This window comes from Bufo gargarizans, chromosome 1 (assembly GCF_014858855.1).
Source record: "Bufo gargarizans isolate SCDJY-AF-19 chromosome 1, ASM1485885v1, whole genome shotgun sequence".
Taxonomy (NCBI): Eukaryota; Metazoa; Chordata; class Amphibia; order Anura; family Bufonidae; genus Bufo; species Bufo gargarizans.
In genome coordinates, this window is record NC_058080.1 from 269,267,434 (window position 1) to 269,282,287 (window position 14,854).

Genomic DNA, 14,854 nt, shown 5'->3' on the forward strand with positions numbered 1-14,854 from the left:
ACTTTCTCTAGGCTTTTAGTTGGGAATTGAACTTACTCAGTAAGGGCAGCAACTGCGTCAGGAATTGGGGCTTGAGTTGCCTGACTGACGACAGGTAAAGGTTTGACAGGGGTGACCGGCTGTGTTACTGGCACTACAGCAGATCCAACGGGTTCTGTTGTTGAACTTTTTCCCAGTATGCTGATAGCTAGCTCTTTAAAATCTAGGAAAGCAGCACTTGGATTCTGGGCGGCTAACATTCTTAGCTGGCTCTTTAAATTGTCTGTATTAACACCTTCAATAAACTGTTCTTTCAGGGTTTTGTCCTGATTCTCTGCCTCACGGGGGTCTACTTGTACAACAGCTCTAAGGGCTTCTTGTAAAGATAATGCAAAGTCTCTGAGTGACTCACCCGTTTGTTGTTTTTTACTGAAGAATCTCATCTTGACCTCGGACACTGTCCTGGGTTCAAAAGTGGTGTAGAGACGTTCAAATATCTGCTCTAGTGTCCTTCTTTCTGAGTTTGGCCAGGACTTCACTACTCTGGGAGCAGCTCCTTCTTTTTTTTTTTTTTTATTAACAATTTTTATTGTTTTTCATTTTCATGAGATAAACATAGTCAAGTACATAACATGTACAGAACACATACAAATTACATGCCATGAATTATGAGATCCTAAATACAAAGGCCTCTAAATAGCATTGAAAAATGAGAGAGAGGTTTGCCGGGCCACATAGATCATGGAAAAATGAACATAAACAATCAGGTAAAGAAAACAAAATGACAGGTATATTATGGACATAGCATTGTGACATGAAGTGAGAGATAACCAGCCTGGGGGAGCCCAGACTAATAAAGACTAAGCCACGGGTGTATGGGGGAGGAAGGTTGGAAAAGTCAGGAGAAGTCAGGAAAAGTCAGGAAAAGCCCCTATAAGACCTCCAGGGGGACCAGATCTTAAGAAAAATATGCCTAGTACGTGACTCCCAATGCGAGATCTCCTCCATTCTATAGATTTGGTCCACTTTATTGACCCAATGCTCGGTACTAGGTATTTCAGGAGAGAGCCAGTGCATGGGTAGAAGTAGTCTGGCTGCAGCTACCAAAAGTGAAAAAAGTGAGGTCTTAAATGGACCAGCTCCATTTATACCTAATGATAACAAAGTGAGATCTGGCGAGCAGATAAAGGATGTCTGGCAGACCTGGTTGCATAAGGAAATTATATTGTGCCACCATGGGTTGATAAGTTCACATGACCACCAGATGTGTAAGAAGGTGCCTCTGGCTCTATTACACCTCCAGCAGGTATCAAGGGCATTGGGATTATAAAGACACGTCTTGTCTGGGGTTCTATACCATCGCATGAGGACCTTGTAACTATTCTCCTGAATGCGCACACATCTAGATAACCTGTGGGGGGAGATCAAGACTTTGGCTATCTCGAGCGGTGTTAGGGCACGTTGAAGATCTTTTTCCCACGAACCGATTATAGCAGGTTTAATTGTTGTAGAGGGGGATATCAGGTGCTTGTATATCGTAGAAATGGATTTGCGTGGGTAATTCTTGCTACTTAACATTACTTCAAACCAGCTAGTAACGCTGGGGGAGGAGGTTTTTTTTGCAAGAAGGAGAGATTCAGATTTAAGGAAACGCAAAAGGATAGGATTGAGACTCTGCACATCAATTGCTTTGAAGAGTTCAGAGTCAGGGAGTACACATCCATCCAAAATCTGTGTAATAGCTAACTCCGAGGACCGCAGAGCAATAGGGCAGCTGTCCCTTAGGACTCTGGGGGCCAAGCTAATAACATCTTTTATCTGTAACATAGGGGAAGGCAGGGTCAGTGCTCCAGAGCAGGCCAAGAAACTTCTCCAGATTTTTAAGGTGTTACGAATAAGGGGGTTGGGAACAGAGTTTGGCGTAGGAGGTGGTTTGTCAGCCAGTAGAAGGGCCCTGATAGGGTTGGGTAAAAAGGCATTCTCCACTATAAGCCAGGGTTTGTGTACCGGCATTCTAATCCAATCAATGACCCTAGAAAGTTGTACCGCCTTCAGATATGTCTCAGGGTCCGGAAGTCCAATTCCCCCTTTAGCTTTAGGTTTAGTCAGGGTGCTAAAGGAAATGCGGGGATGTTTACCTTGCCAAATAAATTTTCGTATCAGCTTATTTAGGGAGACGAAATAGGATTTAGGGATTTCGATGGGGAGCACCTGCATCAAGTATGTAAGCCTGGGTAAGGTCAGGGACATAAGTAGATTTTTTCTCCCAAACCAGGAGAGATATGGGAAATCCAATGAATCCAACTGGGTTTGGATAGAAGTTAGGAGGGGTTTATAATTTAATCTAAACAAGTCTGATAAGTGAGGGGAGAGCTTTACTCCTAGATATGTTAGTTGTTGGGTTTGCCAATTTAATGGGGAGTTTGCCTGAAGGGATGACAGGCACGGGGGAGAGAGACCAATATGTAGGACTTGGGATTTTGAGGGGTTTACTTTAAAGTTAGATAAAGAGCCGAATAGGTTGAGTTTTGAAACTTTTTTGGGCATGGATCTAAGGGGGTTAGTGGTCAGAATCAGTAAGTCATCTGCAAAAGCAGCCAACTTAAGCTCATGACCTCCCACCATCAAGCCTCTAATCTCCTTATCCTGCCTAAGAGATTGCAGCAGTGATTCCATCACCAAGACAAAGATGAGAGGCGACAATGGGCAGCCCTGCCTCATGCCGTTCCTTATTGGGAAGCGGGAGGACATGAGGCCATTAACCGACACGGATGCTGAGGAATGCGTATACATAGAAAACATTGCATTAATGAACTGTTCAGGTAACTGAAATTTCGAAAGAACCTGCCTGATACATATCCAGTCTACTCTATCGAATGCTTTCTCAGCATCCGTGCCAATCATGACTAGGGGGGTGGTTTTGTAAGAAGCGTAATATAAGGCATCCAATACCTTAGTGGTGTTATCCTTACCCTCCCGTCCCCTAACAAAGCCCACCTGGTCTGGGTGGATCAAATCGGGGAGCAGGTTCTGCAATCTTGTGGCCAACATTTTTGCTAAGAGCTTAAGATCCACATTGAGCAGGGAAATGGGCCGATAGTTGGAGCAGGAGGCAGGGTCTTTACCCTCTTTGTGTATAATTGCAATCGAGGCATTCGTCATATCAGCAGAAAGAGGGTGACCGACTAGTGCACGATTACAAATAGGGAGCAGGTGAGGTATTAATAGCTCACTAAAGGCCGTAAAGTAAGAAATGGGGAGGCCATCGGGGCCAGGGCTTTTCCCTTTAGGGGTTGACTTAATAGCAGTTTCCAGTTCCAAGGAGGTAAATGGTTTGGACAAAAGTTCCCGTTGTGATAGCGTTAGAGACGGAAGGGCAAGGGTGTCCAAAAAGGATTTGATATTGGTCTCTCTTCCCAGAGAAGGGTTAGGTAAGTCGGAGGGTGGGAGGTTGTATAAAGATTCGTAAAACAGTCTAAATTGCTCGGCAATCTCTTCTGCTTTAAACAGGTGAGTGCCCTGGGGGGATTTGATGCATTGTACGTATCGGGAGTTTCTTCTTTGCTTTATTCTTTGCATCATGTATTTTGAGGCCTTGTTGCCATGAGCGAAGGTTTTCTGTTGAGCGGATAGAAAAAACTTGGCTGAACGCTCGTTCAACAAATTCTTTAGTTGAGTTCTGAGAGAGGAGAGTTCTGATAATTGGCTAGGGAGTAGGGACTGTTTATGGGCCTTTTCTGTCGATTTTTGCTAATAACGTAGAGAGTTGCTTCTCCGACTCCTTCTTCAGGAAAGAACATAGGCTGATCAGTCTGCCTCGAATGTATGGTTTATGAGCATCCCAGAGAATCTGGGGGGATATCTCAGGGGTGTTGTTTAATAAAAAGTACTCTTCTATATAGGAAGCTATTTGTGCTTTATGCTTGGCATTGCCCAGAAGAGATTCATTTAATCTCCAGTTGAAATGTCTATCAGACTTTAAGTCAGGGCGTATAGAACAATAGACCGGGGAGTGATCGGATAGGGTGATGTCACCAATTAGGGAGGATGAGCAGAGCTGAAGCTTATCCTTGGGTATAAGGAAGTAGTCAATCCTACTATAGGAAGTGTTTGCTGGGGAGTAGAAGGAATAATCTATCGTCTCAGGGTTAAGACAGCGCCATATATCTACCAACCCTAGATCGTGTAGTTTAGTGCGAAACAATTTAAGAGCTCTCATTGATATGGGAGATTTCCCTGATGAAGTATCTACGGGGGGGTTAAGAGCCAAATTAAAGTCTCCAGCTATGACTAAAAAGCCCCCCCTATGAGTCTCCACCAAGGAAAGGGTGTCAGTGAGCCATTTAATCTGGTCCGTGTTGGGAGCATATAAATTCACAAGTGTGAATAAGGATTGTCTCACCTGACCCTTGAGAATTAAGTATCTGCCATCTGGGTCCTGCAAATGGGATTTGTATTGGAAGGGAAGATTCCTATGAAAGCCGATACTTACGCCCCTCGAGGCAGCACCCCCCGCTCCACAGTGGTACCAGGTAGGGAATTTAGAGTGGGTGAGGTTAGGATATCTATCATGCTTAAAATGGGTTTCCTGAAGGAAAACCACTGAGCATTTTTCCTTATTTAGCATAGAAAAGATTTGGCATCGTTTAGAGGGGGATCTCAGTCCCTTGACATTGTAGGAAACCAATTTGAGATCAGCCATAAGTAAGCATGTGAGGGGTTAAATCCTGGTTCCTAAATAATATTCTAAAGAGAGGTTGTTCAGCCTGTATGAGGAGAGAAAGGAGGGTGCTACCTCGAGGGGAACGGTCCCCTGGCCATATCCCCTGTGCGTTCCGAGAATTCCTCCCATTCCGCACCCGCAATATGTCACACACTGGAAAAACCGCTGGTGAAATTTTGGAGTACCTGTCAAAACAGTAAAGATAAGATACATAGAACTTAACAAATAACAAAAACCAAGCATAATTGATTGGTCGCATTACATAGTGAGACCAAACAAATGTAGCACCCTGAGTGGGTGGCATAAGAAGGGGGGGAAGGTAAGTGTACCTAGTGGAAGCGACTCCCTCTAAGGAATGAGTAATACTGGACGTTGTAAATATCAAAGGGAAACCCTGGGAATTGTTGTAGAATAGGGGAACATAACCTTATTCAGAATCATAGAAGAACGAGGTAGGGGGGAGGAAATGGGACGAGGGGAGGAGGTAGGGAAAGGACAAAGTAGAAGCATTAGCAGATGCATTTTAACACTACTATGCAGTAATGATATCAATCTAGTCTACATACAGATGGGAAGGTAATCCCTACTGTCTCTTCCTCTAATACTGAGTGGAGAAAGGGCGTATTTGATCGCGCTGGTACTGCAGGCACCTTTAGCGCCACTCAGTATATAAAGCAGATTTTCACCAGAAATATTGTTTAGAAGTAGTAGTGTGATATAGGAAATCTGTGAAGAATGTCCTAAGGAACCACAATATCATAAAGAAAAATTAGTAGTAGGTTACTTATCCACCATGGACAAGCGCTTGGGGGTGGAAAAAGGGTTCCCCCTTCTGGACCTTTGGGGTTTTGGAGTGTGAAGCGATTCCCAGGGCACCACTGTAGGCAGGTCAGGTAAGGTGGTCATGTTCTGGATCACGTCCCAGTTTTCAACTGGAAGTGGTGGGATCTGGAGGAGATCATAAGCCTTATCCAAGTCATTGAAGGTGGCAACCTGGATCCGTCGGCCATCATGTAGGAAGGAGAGACCAAACGGGAATGTCCATCTATAGACAATCTTGTGCTGGCGCAGGAAGTCCGTGAGGGGTTTCAACGCTTTTCTTTTCTTGAGGGTTGATTGGGCTAGATCTTGGAAGATGGAGATGGAAATGCCTTCCCATTCTAGTGAGCTGAAGTTCCTGGAGCTGGACAGTATGGCTTCTTTCACCGGAAAGTGGAGAAATTTACAAATCACGTCTCTGGGAGGCTCATTTGCCTGCGGCTTAGGACGAAGTGCTCTGTGTGCTCTCTCTATCAGGACTTCATGCACGGAGTCAGGACCCAACAGTTTAAGGCATATCTGGATAACAGTTTGTGGTATATCTACTGCTGCAACCGTCTCAGGGATGCCTCTGAAGCGGACGTTGTTCCTCCTGCTTCTGTTCTCCTGGTCTTCTAAGGCGGTATACAGGGAGTTAATATGGTGCTGGGCTACTGCAAGGCTGGATGTCACCCCGCTCTGGTGCTGTATTATTGCGGCCTGGGTGTCTTCTAGTGTTTCCACCCTCCGGCCTATGTGATGGACATCCTCTTTTATTAAGGTAAGATCTTGGCTAAGGGGGCCCAGGGCGTCTGCCAGGGCTTCTTTGAGAAAAGCCCTTGAGATAGGCAGAGAGTCTGTATCGCTGGGATCGTCCCCTACCTTATCGGAGCATGAGGCTGCAGCCTGCTTGTTGCTGGAGCGAGGTGTCCCGGGCGCCATCTTGGATTCCCTGTTAACGGCAAGCACCGCCGCCTTTTTGATAAACTTCTCCATTTCTCCAGACTGGCTGAGGGAACGGACGTGACCAGTCTGTTCAGCGGGCTTTTGGCCACCGATTTTGACCATTTTGAGGTCCAGCAAGCGTAAATTAAGGAGCTGTGAGGGATAAGCTTGTGGAGAGCTGCACTTTACACGGCCATCCGGCTCCGGCGCTAGCTCCGCCCCCGGGAGCAGCTCCTTCTAATTGTGCAAGAAGAGTCTCCATCTGCTGTTCTGGGGATACAGGGTACAACCTGAACACAGCAAACATTTTTTCTTTAAAATCCCTTAAAGTATACGTTTCACCAGAATAACGTGGGAACCAGGGGAAATAATAAGGAATAGTTAAAGGCATTAAACTTGGTGCTGCAGCAGTTGGCATAGCGCTAGGACCGGCTTCGGCTGCCGCAGTGGGTCCGCGGAGGTCAGCCTGCAAGTTATCCTCCTGCACAGACATGCTGATAATGGGTAGATTATAGTCAGATAAGTTATTTGTGATTTGCAATACTTTTTACTTAGCGTTGCTATAAGCGACCGCGATTTTCCCGTTGCATGGCCCTTTAAATGTTCAATTTCGGCTAAGTACAGTACTCAGGCAGCGCTTATTTAGATTCCTAAGGGCGCTCCTGGCTAGCGGTGCTTCACTTTTATGTGGCAATAGTACAATACAGTCTGCGGTAGTTACTTGGGGGCAGACAGGCAATGTGATGCGATCCGGCAGCTTGCCGGTGGAAATCTCGCGATACCTTGGGGATGCTCGCACGTCACACCGTCCTCCTGTGCGTGGCGTCTCCCTTTGATGTGGCCACAAGCAGAGGAGGCGGCGCTGCGCTTGTATACAGGGCCTGCCTCTCAGAACCCACACAGTACAGGTAGGATGAGCTTGAATCGGACAACTTAGCATAAAAGGGCGGCACACTGGTTTCCCGCTCTGCAGGGGCTGTCGCCAATTAGCACAGTGATGGCGCAGTATTATTTTTCAAATCGGAGCTCCGGCGGCCATATTAGTTGAACAGTAACAGTCTATTCAGTGGCAGTTATAGTGACACACAAATGTTGAATTTTCACACTTTTGACACTGCGATTTTGATGCTGGGGACTAGTATAACATCTCCATATACTTTGCAAACGATTTGGACAGTTCTGGACCCCAAAACAGCGCACAATAAGCAAAAGTCTCTCAATAGGATAAAGAAGCTTATTCACATGTGACAGTCTTTCAAATATGGCGCAGGGGTTAATTATCCTGTTCGGGGACACCAATAAAGATATACAGCCAGCCAGTCGCAGGGTGTACACGTGAGGTTCAGGGTAGACCGATGAGGGGTCAAATGGTATAAAACACAGTTCATCAGTTTACTCACGGTTAGCAGAGAGCCTCCCTGGGCTGGCAGCACAGTGTTGAGGTGGACAGCACGAAATCCTCCGGGGCACGCTCTGTGGTAGGAAGCATCAGCCAAGATGGTGGTTGAGGTGCCCTTGATGTTAAAGGTGCTTAGGGTGCTTATTGTGGCTGAGTCCTTTGATGATTTTTGTCGTGACGCCAGTACTGTTAATGGTGGTACAACCATAGGTAGCAATAATGAGGTAGACAGTGGTAAGATGCAACTCACAAATTTTACTTTGGTGACTTTTTAGTTGCTGTGGTACAATTATGCAGTCTTTAGATGTTACAGAGACTATACAGCAAATCCACTGTTTTAAGGCTTGTCAGGTGCTGGGTTGGTTTTGGAGCAGTGGGTTACTTCACTTTCAGTGGAATATTGGTAAGGTTGCCGGAGGCGAGTGTATCCTTCACCTAAAATATCCCAAAGGTCCTTTATGCCTGGGTTATGGCTTTTATGCTTTGGATGAAGTTAAATTTGTTCCTTTCTCTTGTCCCTCTCTGGACTAGAACTTTACTTTGGAGCTGAAGTGCTGGATCTGCACCTTTTCACTCTCTGAACTTCACACTGACCTGTGGTTTGCTCTAACCACTGACCTGAACTAAACTAATCTCCTCTGTTTACTACTCTGTCTCACTAGGCCGGACCTGAGTATATATAGGACCTGAACTTTATCCTCATCTAGTGGTGGGATGTATAAATTGTACCTAATAGTCCTGTTAACAGGGATTTGGCAGTTACACAAACGCAAAGTTATACATATTAGTACAATGCAATTATCATGAACAAAAGTACTTTTAAGCAGTGCCCACACACATGTAGTGGGACTCTGCACAGCCTTTACATAGTGTGGTTCTATTCAGGTATTTTAAATACCGCCATTTTGTGCACAAATCTTTAATTGCAACCTAGTGTGGGTCAGGCCGCGTGAGATACACTCTGTATATACAGGGCTTATATTCTTCTATTAATAAAACACCCATTTTGGGGCAAAATACACAATTGTTGCACCCTTGCAGCATCAGCACGTTTCAGGGTTATATACTGCTGTCATATTCACTTATTAAACTAATACCTGTTTGGGCAAAAAAAAATATTTGGCAGCATTTGCTGCAGATGTCATTGTGAGATACAGCCTTTACATAGTGTGGTTCTATTCAGGTATTTGAAATACCGCCATTTGGTGCACAAATCTTTAATTGAGGCCTAGTCTGGGTCAGGCCGTGTGAGATACACCCTGTATATACAGGGCTTATATTCTTTGATTAATAAAACACTCTTTTTGGGGCAAAATGCACAATTGTTGCACCCTTACATCATCAAGATGTTTGGAATTCCCTTTTAGGTATTTGAAATGCAGCCATTTTTGGCAAACAAATTTAATTGAGGCCTAGTCTGGTTCAGGGCTTGTGAGATGCACCCTTTAAATGCAGTGGTTGTATTCAGGAATTTGAAATACAGCCATTTTTGGCAAACAAATTTAATTGAGGCCTAGTCTGGTTCAGGGCGTGTGAGATACACCCTTTAAATATAGTGGTTTTATTCAGGTATTTGAAATACAACCATTTCTGGCAAACAAATTTAATTGAGGCCTAGTCTGGTTGAGGGTGTGTTAGATATATTTAACCCCATAGGGACACAGCCTTATTTCACCTTTAGGACCAGGCCATTTTTTGCAAATCTGACCAGTGTCACTTTAAGTGCTGATAACGTTAAAACGCTTTGATTTATCCAGGCCATTCTGAGAGAGTTTTTTCATCGCATATTGTACTTCATGACACTGGTAAAAAGAAGTCCAAAAAATTATTTTTTTTGCATAAAAAAAATACCTAATTTACCAAAAATTTGGAAAAATTTGCAAATTTCAAAGTTTCAGTTTCTCTACTTCTGTAATACATAGTAATACCCCCAAAAATTGTAATGACTTTACATTCCCCATATGTCTACTTCATGCTTGAATTATTTTGGGAATTATATTTTATTTTTTGGGGATGTTACAAGGCTTAGAAGTTTAGAAGCAAATCTTGATATTTTTCAGAAATTTACAAAAACCCAATTTTTAGGGCCCACTACAGGTCTGAAGTCACTTTGCTAGGCTTACATAATAGAAACCACCCAAAAATGACCCCATCTGCGAAACAACACCCCTCAAGGTATTCAAAACTGATTTTACATATGTCATAAACCCTTTAGGTGTTGCACAAGAGTTATTGGCAAATGGGGATAAAATTTGAGAATTTCTACCCATTTTTTCCACTAACAAAGCAAGGGTTAACAGCCAAACAAGACTGTATCTTTATTGCCCTGACAGTTACGTTTACAGAAACACCCCATATGTGGCCGTAAACTACTGTACGGCCACACAGCGGGGCGTAGAGTGAAATGTGCGCCGTTTGGTTTTTGAAAGGCAGATTTTGCTGGACTGGTTTATTTACACCATGTCCCATTTGAAGTCCCCCCTGATGTACCCCTAGAGTAGAAACTCCCTAAAAGTGACCACATCTAAGAAACGACACCCCTCAAGGTATTCAAAACTGATTTTACATACGTCGTTAACCCTTTAGGTGTTGCACAAGAGTTATTGGCAAATGGGGATGAAATTTGAGAATTTCATTTTTTTGCCTAATTTTCCATTTTAACCAATTTTTTCCACTAACAAAGCAAGGGTTAACAGCCAAACAAGACTGTAACTTTATTGCCCTGACTGTGCCGTTTACAGAAACACCCCATATGTGGCCGTAAACTACTGTACGGCCACACAGCGGGGTGTAGAGTGAAAGGTGCGCCGTTTGGTTTTTGGAAGGCAGATTTTGCTGGACTGGTTTATTTACACCATGTCCCATTTGTTTTTTTTGTAAATCTCTTTTTATTGTTTCAAATAAGACACATAGAAGTCCATAATACGATTCATGTCATGAGACTTACAGTGAAAGTACAGTATTGTGAGTACAAAAGTAATCGCATATGAACATAGTCATAATATATATCCAATTCACATTCAGTAAACAAATGAGAACAAGGGGAAAACATATAAGGAAGGGGTACAATGAGGGAAGGAACACATAAGGCACTTGGTGAATGAGAAAAGGCTAACCCTTTTTGGGTAGAATAGTGGAGATAGTCCATTGAGGTATGCACAATGTTGTGTATCTAAAATGAGTCTGCGTTGGTCAACCCACAAAATGTGATGGGAATATTACACCTTCAAATATGTCTGAAGAAAAAGGGGGAGAAGACATGTTCCAACATAGATATATAGATTATCATATCAATAACCATATACAATCCTCCTGTTATCCCTCAAGTTGATCTAGGATCTCTTCATCTCTTACCGCTTGCGCTTTTTTCCAAGGGGACCATACCTCCAAGTATTTATATCTATTACCATGGATCCAGCCTAACAACTCCTCCAATCTATGAAGTTGAAACATTTTGTTAAACCACATGGTTAGGTCTGGGGGGGTAGAGTCCCTCCATTTGGTGGGGATTAGTAGTTTCGCCGTGCCGATCATATGTGTGGGAAGGTTATTCTTTGAAGGGCGGAAGTTGGAGGCAGAGATCCAAAGCAATACTAACTCAGGAGTGAGTGTTATAGAGGTATCACAAATTGAGTTGATAGATTTCTCAACATCCTTCCAGAATTGTGTTAATAGGGGGGCATGACCACCAAATATGGATCATAGATCCCACTTCTGCATGGCACCTCCAACATTTATTATTGGGAGAGAGACCTATGAGAAATAAGTACTCTAGGGTCCTATACCACCTCGTGATAGTTTTATAAGAGTTTTCCTGAAAGCGAACACATGTGGAGAACCCAGCTGCATGCGATAAAATATAAGAAGTTTCAGTATCAGAGAAGCATCTCCCTAACTCTTTTTCCCATTGTCGTAGGAAATAAGGTTTGGGTCTACTGGACCTATTTAGAAGGTTGTTGTATGAAAAAGAATGTGACTTTTTCAAGGGTTTTGGTAGTATAGAAAGATTTTCTAGCCACGTGGGCTCAGAAAACTTACATTCCTGGTCTTTCTCGAGTTTCTTACAGGTGTTTCTGAAGTCCCACATTTGAATTGGGGTAGGAAGTTTTTTACCTAATTTGGCATGGTAGAAAGTGGTTAAACTCCATTACCTCACCTATTCTGATACCTCTTAAAGAGTGCCACCAACTCTCGTCCCTCCCTCCAATCCTATTAAAAAGATAAGGGAGAACATCTAGTGGGGCCAATTTAGATATATTAAACCCCTTGGGTGGAGCTACTGGAGAATTGCGATGACTGACAAGCATGCTTTTGGTCAGCAAGCTCATCTCCGGACAAAGAGAGAGAGGAACTTCCTGGGACCACAAAATAGCATTCCCAACAAAGTCCGTTCTATATCCAAATAAGGAGCATTTATTTTGTCATTTGTTAGGTTTAGCTAGTTGAACGGCTCTATATAATACCATATCCGGTAAGGATATACCACCTTTATGCTTTTTCTGAGAAAGGAGTGAGTAAGCTAATCTAGGCCTTTTAGTATTCCATAGGAAGGATGTGAATATGCTTCTGACCTGAGTATAGAAGGAAGTAGGGATATGTATCGGGAGGGCCTGGAATAAATATAGCAGTTGGGGTAGTACAAATGTGGAGAGATTCTTCCTCCCAAACCAGGACATATAGGGTACTTTTAAAGAGGAGATGAAGGATCTAATTTTAGATAGTAGGGGTATATAATTAAGTCTAAACAAGAGGTTTAGGTTAGCAGGGACATTAACCCCTAAAAACTTAATTGAAGTAGCGGGCCATTTAAACGCAGAGGATCTTTTGAGTATGGCTAGGACATTGTTGGGGACATTGATTGGGAGTGCTTCTGATTTGGAGAAATTGATCTTGAAATTGGACACTACACTATACTTGTCGAATAAGGACATGATGGCGGGCAATGCTTCTTCAGGGTTGGAGATAACTATTAAAAGATCATCAGCAAATGCTGCAGATCGATGATAATAATGTAGACATTTCCGGATGGCCTCAAACCGGGAGTGTGTCATGGCCGTACTGTAAAGTGGGTTCTGGTATAGGACGTCCCCACTCCAGTAATGCCTGACACTAGGTTTCTTGACCAGGCCCATATGCAGCACAATGCCCCAAAATGTCTTCATTTCAGCTGCAATGACCGGCGTCCAGCCACCGGGCCTGGCCAAAAAGGAGCCCGGGTGTTGAGCAACGAACTGTTGGACGTACAGGTTCGTCTGCTCCACCATCAGATTTACCAGTGGGTCACTGAAAAAATGACAAAAAAAGTCATATTCAGTGTAGCCCACTGTGGAAATCTGGATTCCTGATTGGCCTACAAAATCAGGAATCACTTGCTCGTATCGCTTTGGGCTACACCAGACTAGTTCACCGACAGGGTGCTCCAGTGGATTTAACTGGTGGGCTGGAAAACTAGTACGAGCCCCAGAGCTGCTCGTACTAGGCTGGGCCACAGGGTCCCTAACATGGCTGTCCCCTTGCTCTGCCTGGTGGCGTCTCCGCCACCTTGGGGGCTCATCATTATCGCTAGATGATGAGGAGGGCGCGGATGACAACAGGAATGTGGGGTCATCCTCGTCCTCACTGAGACTCTCGGAGTCGGAGGCAAGCTGGGCGTATGCCTCCTCGGCCGAGAACGTCCAGCGTGTGTCTGCGTGCGTGTGTGTAAATCTTTATTTGGTGTGCGTGTGTGTGGAGGCAAGGGTGTTCGCAAACTCACCCTAAAACTAACAGAAAAAAAAATAATAACTAAAAAAAGGCAAAAAATGTGGAAAAGAAAATTCATAACCGCTGATCAACCGTACGAAGTTGATCAGCGGTGGGATGTGCGATTCGCTAACAGTGGCCGGACGCTAAGAGTGCCGGCCACAGTCAGCGTACACAAAAAAATAAATAAAAATCCTGCACGACAAAAAAGCTGAGGGGGGGGGCAAGCGGCAGAACCCCTGGGGGGTCTAGGGTCACACAGCGCTCCGTGCAGCGCTCCTCTCCTCCGGCTCCGGAACACAAAAGGAGGAGGAGAGGAGCGCTTGCAACTTTTGAATCTCCCGCCGTCCCGCCCACCAACCAATCAGAGGCGATCCTGAGAGGTGATTTCACCATCACCTCTCAGGATAACGCAGGATGGTGATTGGTGCGGTAAAATCACACCACCATCACCATCCTGTTCCGGGTTATCGGGTCTTCAGAGACTCGAATAAACCGGAAACGCAGAAAACCGCAGGTCTGAATTGACCTGCGGTTTTCTGCAATCGCCAACATGGGGGGGGGTCACAGGACCCAACACAGGACCCCCCGGCGCATTTAGCCTAGGTGCCTGCTCAATGATTTGAGTAGGCACCGGGTTCCGATCACCGCCCGCCGGGCGGCGGTGATCGGAACCATACATGACGTACCGGTACGTCATGTGTCCTTAAATACCAGGACATCATGACGTACCGATAAGTGTCCTTAAGAGGTTTACGGGTTAAAAGGCATCTGTCAGCAGATTTGTACCTATGAAACTGGCTGACCTGTTCATTGTGCATTTGGCAGCTGAAGGCATCTGTGTTGGTCCTATGTTCATATGTACCCACATTGCTGAGAAAAATGAAGTTTTAATATATGCAAATGAGCCTCTAGGAGAAACGGGGGCGTTGCCATTACACCTCTCTGCAACTGCTGCACCCTCTCCACCTTGATTGACAGGGCCAGGCAGGTGTGATCATGTTTTCACTGCCTGGCCGTGTCATTCCCAGAGAGCAAGGGGCACGGCAGTTGCAGAAAAAGCTGGGACTCATTTGCATATCTTAAAACTTCATTTTTCTCTGCAATCCGGGCACATATGATGATTACAAGAGAATCTGCCTCCCTACTGAAACCTGACAATGACACCTGACACTAATATGTGAAATCTGTATATTAATAATTTGCTATTATTTTTTTACAAATTTCCATTGGCTAGCAGATTAGGCAAGGCCCCCTGTATAGCTGTA